Source organism: Saccopteryx bilineata, chromosome 6 (genome assembly GCF_036850765.1).
Source record: "Saccopteryx bilineata isolate mSacBil1 chromosome 6, mSacBil1_pri_phased_curated, whole genome shotgun sequence".
NCBI classification, from domain to species: domain Eukaryota; kingdom Metazoa; phylum Chordata; class Mammalia; order Chiroptera; family Emballonuridae; genus Saccopteryx; species Saccopteryx bilineata.
The window spans coordinates 68763493-68776818 of record NC_089495.1 but is presented as its reverse complement, the minus strand read 5'-3'; the positions used below and the strand labels follow the sequence as shown (position 1 = coordinate 68776818).

Sequence of the window (13326 nt, the reverse complement as noted above, 5' to 3'; positions counted from 1 at the left end):
CTATTTCTTGATATGCCTGTGAAGATTTTTCTAGATGAGATTAGCACTTGGATTGGCAGACTGTGTAAAGAGTTTTTATTTATTTATTTATTTATTTATTTATTTATTTATTTATTTATTTCAAACCATATGTCCTTTTTATTGCTAAGTCATTAAGAGGTATCAAAATTAAAAGCAGAAATTATAGGGTAAGACTTAACTATTAAGAGCATGAAAGGAAGTGAAAATGGGTTTAGGTGCAGGACAATATGAATTAATGAACGTGGGAAGGGCAAGGATGGGGAGAACAGTGAGCATGTGCTGAAGATACTAGCGGAGAGCATCCAGTGGAAATTCTGATCTTAGACAAGCACCTAGGTACAGAAAAAATGGGACAAGATTTCTAAACCCAATCATGTGCTTAGAAGTCATCCTCACTGGTGGTGCTGCCTCTGTCATCCTCTCCTTCCTTGGCCTCTTTTCCATCACCCTTAATCCGCTCTATCTGGACATCCTCCCGAGTTTTGTTATCATCATCACCCAGCAGGTCCTCCTCCTCAGCAGAGTCATCTTCACCCTCCTCAGACTCCATCTTCACATCTTTCTTCAGGGAACTGCTATTCTCCTCTTCTGACTTAATCGTTCTTCATCTCTACTTCTTGTCTGCTTTGTTCCTTTTCAATTTTTTCCAGGCTTTACTGTAGAGAACCCACTTTTTGTTTTATCTGAGTCAATTTCTTCTTACTGGCCTGAAGGTCATCTCTTTTCAACTTTGCTGACTTGGATAAAGATCCTCGCTACCCACCCTTAAAATTGAAGGCAATTTTGTTTCTTCCTCAGGTGTTTCCTGATACATGCTGGTGTTTTGAGGGAACTACAGCCCAAACAATAAGAAGAGGAGGAGGAACATGCTGAGTCACTGTACATCCTATTATGACAATCCCAATGAAAGTTATAGTCCAAGTCACAAAAGGAACCATGCATCTCCTCTGCAGAGTGTTTCATACAAGCTTTTTCTCAGTTCACTTTTTCCCCAGCAGCCAGCATAATATCTAAAACCTGGCCAGCAATCATTAACATAATGAACAAAGGCAACGCCCTTTGAGCAGAGCGACCCACTTTTTTGCCATATTTTGAGAAGATAGCCCCCACATCAGATTTCTTTACCACAAGAGTATTGAGAGTCTCAATGAATACACAGGAGTTCATGGAGCGAGGATCTGTCTTTTTTTTTATATAAATAAATTTTTATTTTAATGGAGTGACATCAATAAATCAGGGTACATACATTCGAAGAAAACATTTCCAGGTTATCTTGTCATTTAGTTCTGTTGCATACCCATCACCTGAAGAGAGATCATCCTCTGCCACCCTCCATCCAGTTCTCTCTGTACCCCTCCCCCTCTCCCCTTTCCCTCCTTCCCTCCCCACACCCCCATAGCCACCACACTCCTGTCCATGCCTCTTAGTCTTGCTTTTATGTCCCACCAATGTATGGAATCCTGCAGTTCCTGTTTTTTTCTGATTCGCTTATTTCACCCCGCACAATGCTACCAACACTCCACCATTCCTCTATAAGTGATCCGATGTCACCATTTCTCCTAGCTGAATAATATACCATGGTGTATATGTGCCCCATCTTCTTCATCCAGTCCTCTATTTTTTTTTATAGTGATTAAAAGCCTTTAAGCAAACTCTTGGCCAAAATCCCTAAATACAGCAAGAATCCCTAAAAGTGTAGTGTCCTTAACATGTTCCCCAAGTCCAAGTTGGCCCCATCACCATGCCAAATCCCTGAAAAATGCAACCCAACCACAGTTCAGTCTGTTAGGAGCTATCACAGGGAGCAGGAGTCCAGGAAATTTCCCCACAGGAAAAGTTCGCATGGCACTGGAATTGTTGTCACCATTCTATACTTTGCAGCTCATGTCCAAGTCCCAATGACCGCTGCTTCTAGCTGGTAATGATTCAGGTAGACTGGAAAAAGTCATTTGCAGCATGCGTGGATATGGAGCTTCTGTTCTCCTCTGTCTGGAGAGTTGAGACCAGGTTGCTTTTTCCTGGAGCTCTGTGACTATGGCCTGGTAAAGAGAACCTTGGGATACACTAAGCTGGGTGGCAAAGGTAAATTCATAATACAAGTTGGCAAAAGGAGGAAAGAGAGCTCTAAATTAGGAGTAGGTCCCAGCCTGAAATATGAGTGGGGCATTGAGGTAGGAGGGATAAAGGAAACACTATATATTAAGCAAAGCAGCAGAAAATAGGACTATCAACACCCACAACAGAGATCTTTGAGGGAAGAATAAAAAACCTGACTATTCAGGCAAAACATAGTTAAGTGGCCCTTGTGCAAATGAGATCAGTTTACCTGCTTCTTGGAAGAAATACCCTAGGCTCGTCCACAGTGTCGTAGATGGGGCCGACGGCCCTGGGCACCTTCAGCCTTCAGTGGCAAACCCCAGCTTTCTGGGCAAGGTTAGGTCATAGGTGGCTGGAGCAGGGCTGGAAGAGACTGAACCCTCCCATAGAGGAGCGAGGGGGAAGCCCACCTTCCAGTGTCCCTGTTTCCTCACAGCAGAGGTGTGTAAGCCTGGCAGGCTTTAGCTCAATGACCTTCCTTTCCACTATTGAAGCAGGACCCAGATGGCATCCTATGAGACCCCTTTGGGGTGTTGGAGCCTTTAAGGGTGTATCCTAAAAGCTGGTAGTTCCCCTGATCTCTATTGGGCTTTTCTGCCTCTAGGTATCTTAAAAGCCATGCTCAGAAGATCTCGCTGAGGGGTTTGAGGATCCCCATCTGCCTATATAAATCTTTTCCATATATCTGGAGCTATTTGGAAAAAAGACAGAACAGTGTTATTAGCTAGATCTAATAAAGAAGGTAGTAGTTTGCAGGAGAAAAAGATTTGGCATCTCCTGTTCATCAGCATTCAAAAGAAATGTAAATTTTTTTTTAAGTAAAAAGCATGATATGGTAGACCCGTCGGAGTCATTGGCCTGGTGTGCAGGATTCCCGGGTTCGATTCCTGGCCAGAGCACACAGGAGAAGCACCCATCTACCTCTTCACTCCTCCCCCTCTCCTTCCTCTTCATCTCTCTCCTCCCACCCGCAGCCAAGGCTCCACCGGTGCAAATCCACCCTGGCACTAAGGATGGCCCCATGGCCTCCGTCCCAGTCGCTAGAATGGCTCCGGTTGTAACAGAGCAACATCCCAGATGGGCAGAGCATTCCCCCCTGTAGGCATGCCAGGTGGATCCCATTCAGGTACATGCAGGAGTCTGTCCGACTGCCTCCCCATCCCCATCCTCAGAAATATACAAAAAAATAAATAAATAAAAGAAAAAATACTAAAAAAAAAGGGGGGGGGCATTCCCTTGTGCTAAAGCTCCAGGGAGCATGGAGTGAGCTTGAGTATGTCCTATGAAACATGGAGCTCTATGTTGACATATAAGTCTTTGAAGAAGGAGGAACTGCTGAAATAGTTTATCAGCATTTGTCCCTAAGACAGCAGTCTTTATAGTGGGAACACCATACGTAAATATTTGCTGTCTATAGATTAAGGGCGGAATATGGCAAATGCTGAAAAGCCATGATCTTTGTGTCCCTCCCCTCCCCCAACCCACTCCCTCTCCTCCCCCCACCCTGTAACCCCAACACTGTTGTTCATGTCTCTGAGTCTCATCTTTATGTCCCACCTATGTATGGAAACATATAGTTCTTAGTTTTTTCTGATTTACTTCTTTCACTCAGTATAATGTTATCAAGGCCCATCCATGTTGTTGTAAAAGATCCTATGTCATCATTTCTTATGGCTGAGTAGTATTCCATAGTATATATATACCAAAGCTTTTTAATCCACTCGTCCTCTGATGGACACTTGGGCTGTTTCCAGATCTTTGCTATTGTGAACAATGCTGCCATAAACATGGGGGTGCATTTCTTCTTTTCAAACAGTGCTATGGTGTTCTTGGGGTATATTCCTAACAGTGGTATAGCTGGATCAAAAGGCAGTTCGATTTTTAATTTCTTGAGGAATCTCCATACTGTTTTCCACAGTGGCTGCACCAGTCTGCATTCCCACCAGCAGTGCAGGAGGGTTCCCTTTTCTCCACATCGAGGATCTGTCTTATTGGTAACGTAGCCGGCCATGGTCTTTGATGGTAAGGCTGCTCACAAAGCTGAAATGTAGTTGAAGATTAAAAGAATCTCACTGTAAATTTGCTGCAGTGCACACCAAGTAGCATCGTTCTGTGTAGTCCTCCAGCCTGCTGGGAACTACCAGTGTTGCATGAAAAAACTGCTCAAGACACAAACTGTTGTCAAGAGATGAGAGAGAGGCAGTCAAGAGAGACTAACCTCCTGAGTCTTTTTCTGCCAGAGCTTTTACTGATCAGAAGAAGCACAAAGGTAACAGGATTACAGGGGAGAGAGATTAGGCAGTAAGGGGAAAGAATGACTAATGTATTTCTTTTTGTAGTGGAAAAGGGGCTAGTTTCAATCAGTACATTCTAAGTAACAAGCACAAAGCGAGGGGCAATCTATGAACCTCTAGGCCAACTTCTTAAAGCCTGTTCACATAAATTACTTTGTGTTTGCACAAATGTCACTCATTCACACAGTTTCTTGGTGTTTGCATCCAAGAAACCTATTTCCCTGTGTTTGCAGTAAGGGATCACATTCACATCACCATTCACACTCAAGGCTTATTAACTAAAGCTTCTTAATCCAAGTTATAGAGAGTCCAATATCACATAGGTGATTTGTGGACAATTATGTTTAAAATATTTTTTATAAAGTCAGTTTTTGAATGGGAATGTATGTGTTCTGGAAAGGTGGGAAAGGGAGGTTAAAACTGAAAGCTGAGCTCCAGTGAGTAGGGATGATGTTGGTCAAATACGTTTATAAGTATGATGTATATGTTTGCTTGCTTATAGTTTGCATTGGGTGTGGGAGACAGGCTGTAAGCTGGCAAGGTCCTCATAGCCTAAGGCTTAGTTTTAAGACTAAGCCTTTTCCACCCTTTTAATACTAAGATCTTTTCCACATCCTTCTAATATTAAGATCTTCTCAAAACTAAGCTTTTCCCCACACTCTTGACTGTTGCATGATAGGGATGGTGCACTCTTATGAGGAATCCCATTTATACCTCAGATAAGTGGCTTTGTATCAGAGACCTTCTTATTTGTATATTGGCTTAAAGGCTTTAATTTCTACACTATAAACTGAGGCAGACCAGGGGCTCTAGCTTTCTTGATTCCTGCCATTAGCATTGCAGAGGAGAGGCAGCCAGGATGGTGGAGTGCTGAAGGAGAAGCCAATTTGTGCAGCGTTTGTGCAGAGAGAAGGAGATGAGGATCAGAGGTGAATAAGGCTGGTGGGACCTTTGATTCTAGGAAACTTGATGTGTCAGTGGCTTTCAGAGCCATTAATGGGAAGGGAAGTGTTTTCCCACTGTGTGTATTTTCTTGCCTGCTGGATTCAAGCTAGGATTAAAAGTAATGGCCCACCAGTCCTTGGCTCCACTGTTTTATTACCATCTGTCTGAATCAAATGTGAACCTGCACAGGCCAGGTGGCCTTGATGGTGGCCGTGGCTACTGGCTTTAGAGATGGGATTCACCTTGCTGCCCTCAAGCAAAGATCCACTAACTTATATATTTCAAGTGAGCTGTATCCTGGAGGGAGAAAGGAGAAGAAAGTGGATCAGAATCTCTTACTCCCAAGTTTTAAGTGGAGATGTTGACTGCTGTTTGAGGTTAGCGATGTAGCCACAACCACTCAGCCTTGGTCTTTTCACAAAACTGAAAATACTTGATTTAGTTCTTTTTGTTTGTTTCTCAATTTTTAAAATAAACATTATTTTTCTTTTTACTGAGTTTCTATTGCCAAATACGTAGCATGTATGAATCTTCTCAAGTTTATCCTGGAAAGGCCAACATATTCCATGGGCAAGAATCCTTTGATATACTTCCATTGCTTTGAGTGAATTTCTTGGTCAGAAGTTTCCTGGAATACTGTGATAGCAAATAAGGTATTCTGAAAATGTAATGCTGGTACTTTTAAAATTCTTTTTTTTATATTTTATTTATTAATTTTTAGAGAGAGAGGAGAGAGAGAGAGAGAAGGGGAGGGAGGAGCAGGAAGCATCAACTCCCATATGTGCCTTGACCGGGCAAGCCCAAGGTTTCGAACCGGCAACCTCAGTGTTCCAGGTCGACGCTTTATCCCACTGCGCCACCACAGGTCAGGCGATGCTGGTGCTTTTGACAGAAGTGATGTAGACAAGACAGACCCATATGTAATATAAGGGTCGATTCCTATAATAATAAAATATAGCCCATTCCATAATTGGGGATATCTCATTTAATCATTTAATTTACCAAGTGTATGGCCAGAGTCTGCCACCACCATTGTGACCATTCACATGCAGGTTCTAATTAAATTTGGGCAAATGATAAAGAAACAGCAGAGTCGAAGGATGGTGGGCCATTCTGTTTATTGATGTCACAGGCAAGCCACAAGAAAAGCTAAGGGAAAAGCAGAAAATATTCTTTTCCCATGGAGGGCAAGGAATCAGGTAGGAGAGAAAAAAGAAATCTTCCTGCACCTACCTCTCGGTGGTGGGGGCAGAATCTTTTTCCTAGTAAACATTAGCAATACAATGGCCCCTTCCAATCAGAAAGGCAACCCACAATCTCACAGACCACTATACCTGGTGTTGTCCAGCCCCCAATGCAAACTACAAGCGAGCAACATATACCTCATATTTACAAACTTATTTGACCAACATCAAGTAATTACTATAACTCAGGTTATAGTACCACTTGAGGGGAGGGCATGTTTAATATTGTCTCTTTATGAGGCTATAGCCAGAAAAGCTTTTTTGATCAAAGTTAAGGCTGCTGACCCCATGCATTGTCATCACTGCTCTTATGAGCACTTAGTTCATGAGTCTTATGTTCAAGAAAAGATAGAGCTAGGAAAACTGGCCAGCCTAATTATTGTGATTTGTCACGTACTTTGGTGAGTTTTCACACACAGCACAAATATTTTCTCATCCAGTGCCCTTTCAGAAATATTTTTCCATATACCAATCATCTTGTAGCAATTTTTCCTTTTTTTTTCTAAATCCATAGCCATAAGTCAAATCATTGACCACTGTCCATAAATCTGTAGAGATCTATGCCTTCTGCCCTAGTACACGGGTTTAAACTTTCAACACAATTGCCAAACAGGTATATTGTTTCAGGTTCTGGATATTCTTTTATTAGGGTAAAAATTATTTGGTGTCACCTTTTGTTACTCTGACTTCAGAGTAGCTTCAGTATAGTACTTCCCTTGTATATTTTCAAGTAATACCAGAAAATTATACAAAAACATTAATAAACAAACCACAATTATTTTTGTCATCAGCTGCTACTCATACAAAATTCCCCCAAAGTCATACATATGGCTTGAGAGAGAGGAGGCAATATAATATCATTCTGCCTTAAATAATGTAAACACTACCTTATCCTCCTACTTATGGACTATGCATGACATGCTGGACCTTTGCAAAGTATCTTCTTGTTTGGGACCCACTCAAAAATTTCAGTTTATAAGATTAATCCATGAAAAATCTAGTTTAACATGTACAAATATTGCTTCTAAATGCCAAAGAGGTCTTTTCAGTCTTGTGTCTCTTTCTTAGTCATTGGAGAAACTTGAGGAAAGAAGGTGCAATCAACTTGAAATTGCTCTTTCAACATTTTTTAGATACATGAATTTTGAAAAAAAAGTATTTTACATCCTTTGCCATGTATTTTTTATTAACTAGATATCCATAACACCTGCTACATCCTAATTACCAGGATATTATCCAATCAGCCTGATATCATCAATGTAGTGAATCCATGTAATAGATCATTCAAGTTGAATAAAAAGATGAACAAGGTTGCTCTAGACTTGATTGTGGAATAGAATTAGGGTGCTACATGTTATAAAGTGGGGCAGGAATGGCTTATTACTGGTAAGCCCAGCTGAAGAAAGTGGTTTTGATGGTCTTTACTAACAAATATAGAGAAAGAAATCATTTTCCAGATTAATAGCTGCATACCAGGTGCTGGGTGAGGGATATGTTAATTTATTCTAGTATGAATCTTCATCTGTAACAGCAGCTGCAATTGGAATCAACATGTTATTGAGATGATGATAATGCATCATTATTCTCCAAGCTCCATCTGGATTGTGTATGACCTAAATAGGCAAGTTGAATAAGAATGTAGCCTGACTCACCATCCTTGTACTTTTCAAGTTTTTTAGACTGTTACTAATCTCTGCAGAATCCTCCTGACTGATTTTTAATTACTCTTTTGGTTGACAGAACCAGTTGTAGTGGTTTATACTTGACCTTTCTTATTAGAGGACTCCAGTAAATGACTGTCCAAATTTTGCTAGTTCCTAAGTATGATTATTCTAAATTGGAGGAAATTAACCAAAGGATATGTCCTGGGATCCACTAGGCCTCTGTGAAATGAGAACGAGCTAAAACCCCATAGCTCATTTGAATTACATAAGCCTCAAACTTGGCTGGTGGACCACAATGGTATTTTAAGTCTCCAGGAATAAGATCATTTTAGAGACAGAGTCCAGTAATTTCTCAAAAGTATGATTCTTTTCTCTTTGCCAACACAGTCAACATTATATTTTGGGGAAAATAAAAAGAAAATTTTAGTATTTGTTTTGTGGCTTTACAGAAAGATCCTTCCTTAAAGGGTCATGGCCTCCACTTCAATCAAAAGACTATCTGTAACAAACTATAGAAATGATCCATAAAACATATATGGAATAGAAAATATAAAACAAATGAATAAACAAAACAGACCAACTTATAGACACAGAAAACAAACTGACAGTCAACAGTTCAGAGAGGTTATAGAGGGAATGGATGAAACAGGTGAAGGATTAGGAAATACAAATTGTCAGTTATAAAAAACAGTCATGGGTTACAAAGTACTGCATAGAAGATATAGTCAATAATATTATAATAACTATGTATGGTGTCAGCTGAGTCCAAGGCTTATTGGAGTGATCTATTTACAAGATATAAAAATATCTAATCACTATTTTGTATGCCTGAAATAAATATAATATTGTATGTCAACTATAATTGAATACAAAAGAATTTTTGTCAATTGGCTAAACTCTGAGGTAGTAATTCTCTATTATGGTGATTTAAACACTTGTTAACCAAACTTGGAGTTTAGTTTCTAATACAAGTATAGCCTGCTATCCACACATTTCAGTTTAACAATACCATGTTCAACTAGCTAATGGCAAAAATCTCTGCAGGTCAGAGTATTGAGTCTATCTCCCATTATGGTAAATATGTGCACCTTGTCTTTGAGAATAGTGACAACTTAATCCAGGTCTGATTATTCTCATTAAATTTGGAGAACTCATTTCAAATGGCAGCAATTTCCACTATTATTTCTGGCTTACAAAGAATAGCTATGACAGGGCTATTCAAGCATGGAAGGTTTCCACTCATCAATGCATTTTCTATGCTTGGAAAGGACTGTTTATTGTAACTTTTGTGAGACACAGTCAGCAAGTTTTATCTAAGTTCATTCAAGCATTCCAATGTCCTTCAGCATTTGGATACCTTAATCTACAGTATACTAATAAAGTCCTGGTATTTTCCCTTCAGTGTAGTGCACATTTCCGTCTAAAACAATCAATCAAGAAAATACTGGAGGCACTCTTGTACAGTTGAGCTAAACTATTGAATATTAAATGCTGAGTATATATGTTTATTTAGGAGATCTAAATTCAGCCCAATTTAACCCTATATTTCTTAAACCTGGCCTAACATCTTTAGAAGTAATTCCAACACATGTTCTCTAGGTTTCTATTTATATATGTGGACAAGTCCTGCCCAGGGTGAGGATGATGGAGATGCAAAGATCCAACTCTGGGGACCAGGTTCAGTGATGCAGAGCCACTTTATTCAGGAAGTAAGCTAGCTTATATACACAGGTTCAGCCTACAGGATGTTACAGCGTGTCCTTCATAGCCAATGGTTGAAAAGATCAGGGAGCTGCGTGGTTGACACTAAGTCACTTCCTTATAGCGCAGGCGAGCTTCCTTCCTGGGTATGCCCAGGAGGCTTCTGGGAGCTGGAGTATTCTCACAGCATTGCATCCACCACAGCTACTAGGAATGTGCTCTGCACTGCACCCACAATATAAATTTGCAAAATTGTTGTAATCCTTTTATGTACATCAGATCTTCTCATAGATCATACTATGTGTCTTGTCTTCTGGCCTGGTTGAAATTCAAGTTTAATTAAAGATCTAGAAGTAATAAGTTGTGAGGAGTTAGGCTTTGAGGAGGGTGAAAAGTGCCTTAACTGTACCACAGGGGAGGCCACTTAATTTTCCTCAAGCAAAGTTAAACTATGTCCTCAGACAAGGTAGGCATACTGCTCCTATTGACAAAAGAGGGTTAGCAAAATTTTAGAAGTTCAAGGTCTCCAAGTATTTGAAATATAAAGATATACAGCTGTCTCAATTTTTAGTGTCCCATTCCGTCCTAAATAAAACATAGCAAGGATGCTTCATTCTTCAGTTCACAGGACATGTTCCTCATTTCCTCTGAGCCCTCACTGGCAGCATTGTGCAAGTCCAGGTTTCTGCTAGCATTCTGTTCAAGGAAATTTAGTCTTTCCATATCATATTCTTCAAAAAATTCCTTTTGATTCTGCTTACTATCTGATTCCAAAGCCACTCACCCATTTTTGGAATTTGTCACAGCACTACCTCACTTCTAATTAACAAAATATCAATTAATTTTCTATTGTTTCTCCCATATCACCGCAAGTTTAGTGGCTTAAAACAAATGCCAACTTATTAAGTTTTTGTAAATCAAGAATCTGAGCACAGATTATCTGGGGCCTGTCCTTATCAGGTTGAAATCAACATATTATTTTGACCTGTAGTCTCATCTGACACTCTGGTTCCTCTTCTCAGTTCATTTGCACTGTTGGCAAAGAGAACGTCCCTATGGTTGGTTGTCTAACTGAACTCCCTGCTTTTTCAGTTGCTAGGGGATGGTTGTCCTTCAAAGGCTGCTTGCAGCTACTGTAGACTGTCAGCAGCTCCCTACCCTGGGATGCTTTTTGAAATATTGTAGTTTGCTCTTTCAAGACCATCAGGCAGGCAGATTGTCTGCTTCACCTTAGGTCAATTCCACCCAATATAATCTCCTTTTAATTATGCATAGGCCAGCTAATTAGTACAATATTCATGGGAATAATATCCTGTCACACTCACAACGTTTGCGCACAGCAAGTGGAGGGGATTGTACAAAGCATAATCATCAGAAGGTAGGAATCTTGTAGATCTTCAGAAGTTTGTCTACGACACCTAGTGAATTTAGAAAACATCAAGCAGAACAAAACTTTATGCATCTTATTTCCACGAAACAGTTTTATGATAGCAATTTATTAATCCTCCAAAATTTTGTCTCCCACTTATTCTTGCTACAGGTAAAAATTCAAGTAACTCCTTAGCCATTTTCTTCCATAGACTGCCAATAGTCATTTACCACTGGAAACGGTGTCATTAATGTCTTTAAATAGAATCAGATTAGAGAACCACTTCCAGATAAGAGACCAATTCAAAGAATTCACCACTACCATTCTGTTCCTGTGGAGTCTTTGAGTACACTTATTTTTCTAATAATTAAGGTTTATTCAGAAAGAAGCAAAACCACTCTGAGTGAAACAGAATAGGGGATTTATTACAATGTTTAAGCCCTATGTAGTTTGGAAGGTAGTAGAAAAGTAGATGCCCTTCTTTACCCTGGCCTACGATCAAAGAAGATGAAGATCTGGCAGGCTTTGGAGAAGCGCAAGTTCAGATGAAGACCAAGTGCCAATAAAATGACTAAATACATGAATGAAAATGCATGCAAGCTACCACAGTGACAGGTGCCCTTTTCCATTCTTCACAGGATAAAATTATGGTTGTTACTTCATTCTTGCCTTTAAACTCTCATAGAAATTTGTCTTTTGATTAACACTAATCTGGGGATTTATAGCAAAAAAATTCTGAGTAATGTAGTTATAGCTTAAAAAAATTGACACAGTAATAAATCCCACAATTTATAAAATTATAGCTACCTGAGATTCAACTATAATTAAAACATTACATTCAGTTAGAAAGATACATAAATATTGTATTTCAAAATGTTTTTGTACCATAAATGTGAAATCATAGGCATTTGGAAACTTCTTTAGTTATCTCACTTTTCAAGGAAGAAAAGAAAGCTGTATAATGTGTAGTTCTGCAATTTATTTTACTAATATAAAGCCAATTTTCAAGTTGCATTTTTATGATTATGTTTTCTATGTGTATTATTTTTTTATTTTTTAAAGATTTTATCTATTGACTTTAAAGGGTATGGGGAGAGAGAGACAGAGAGAGAAAGGGTGGGAGGAGTGGGAAGCATAAACTCATAGTAGTTGCTTCTTCTATGTGCTTCTCCTATGTGCTTGAAACCCAAACCTGGGTTTCAAACTGGTGACCTCAGCATTCCAGGTTGATGTTCTGTCTGCTGAGCCACCGAAGGTTTAGCTTCTATTTGTTTTAATAAGACAGTTGAATTTTGATTTAACATTTCAAATTCCTTGACAGTTATGGCTAAGTTATACAAAAATTATGATAGAGGCAATTAACAACCTTAATTAGAAGAAATCAAAGTCCATCTCTTCAATGACAGTAATTGATCCTTTGGTACAGGCAACAATTTACCTATTCTCTCAGAATTTTTAGGTTTCTCAGAACAATAGTGACCTAGAATAATATGAGTGCCTTTAATACTTATGTGTACAATCTAAACTTTACAAATTTTATATACTGCTTTTCTTCTTTAGAAATGGATATGCTACATTTAAAAAAATTTCATATTTAAAAATTTCTGTTTCTTCCATCCTCACCCTGGCCTAACCCAGTGATTGAAATATACCAGAAACTTAAAAAATGTTTCATTGACATTCCCAGCAATGATTTTATATTTGCAACAAACTATTTAACTTTCAGTCTGAGAGTTTATATACATTTGAGAAAAAAAAATATTGACTTTAAAATAACCTCATCCTCCACAAATCATTTAAATGAGGGTTCTCAAAGATTATTAATCAAACTACATGAAGAAAAGTCATAAATATTCATGAATTGCTTAATACAGTTGTTGTTAATGATTTCACTGCTCATTTTGTATAAAATTCTATCTTTCTTCCTATGTATCATTTGGTAGCATTCTTTACTGACTGAACAGAAATGTGAATGATTATCAATTCTTTTA

At 39.0% G+C, this 13326-nt stretch overlaps 1 pseudogene; it reads right to left on the bottom strand.

Moving 5' to 3' along the window:
* Positions 1-400: 400 nt before the first annotated feature.
* LOC136309310 (heterogeneous nuclear ribonucleoproteins C1/C2-like) lies at positions 401-4129 on the bottom strand (annotated as a pseudogene).
* Between the last annotated feature and the right edge of the window lie 9197 nt (positions 4130-13326).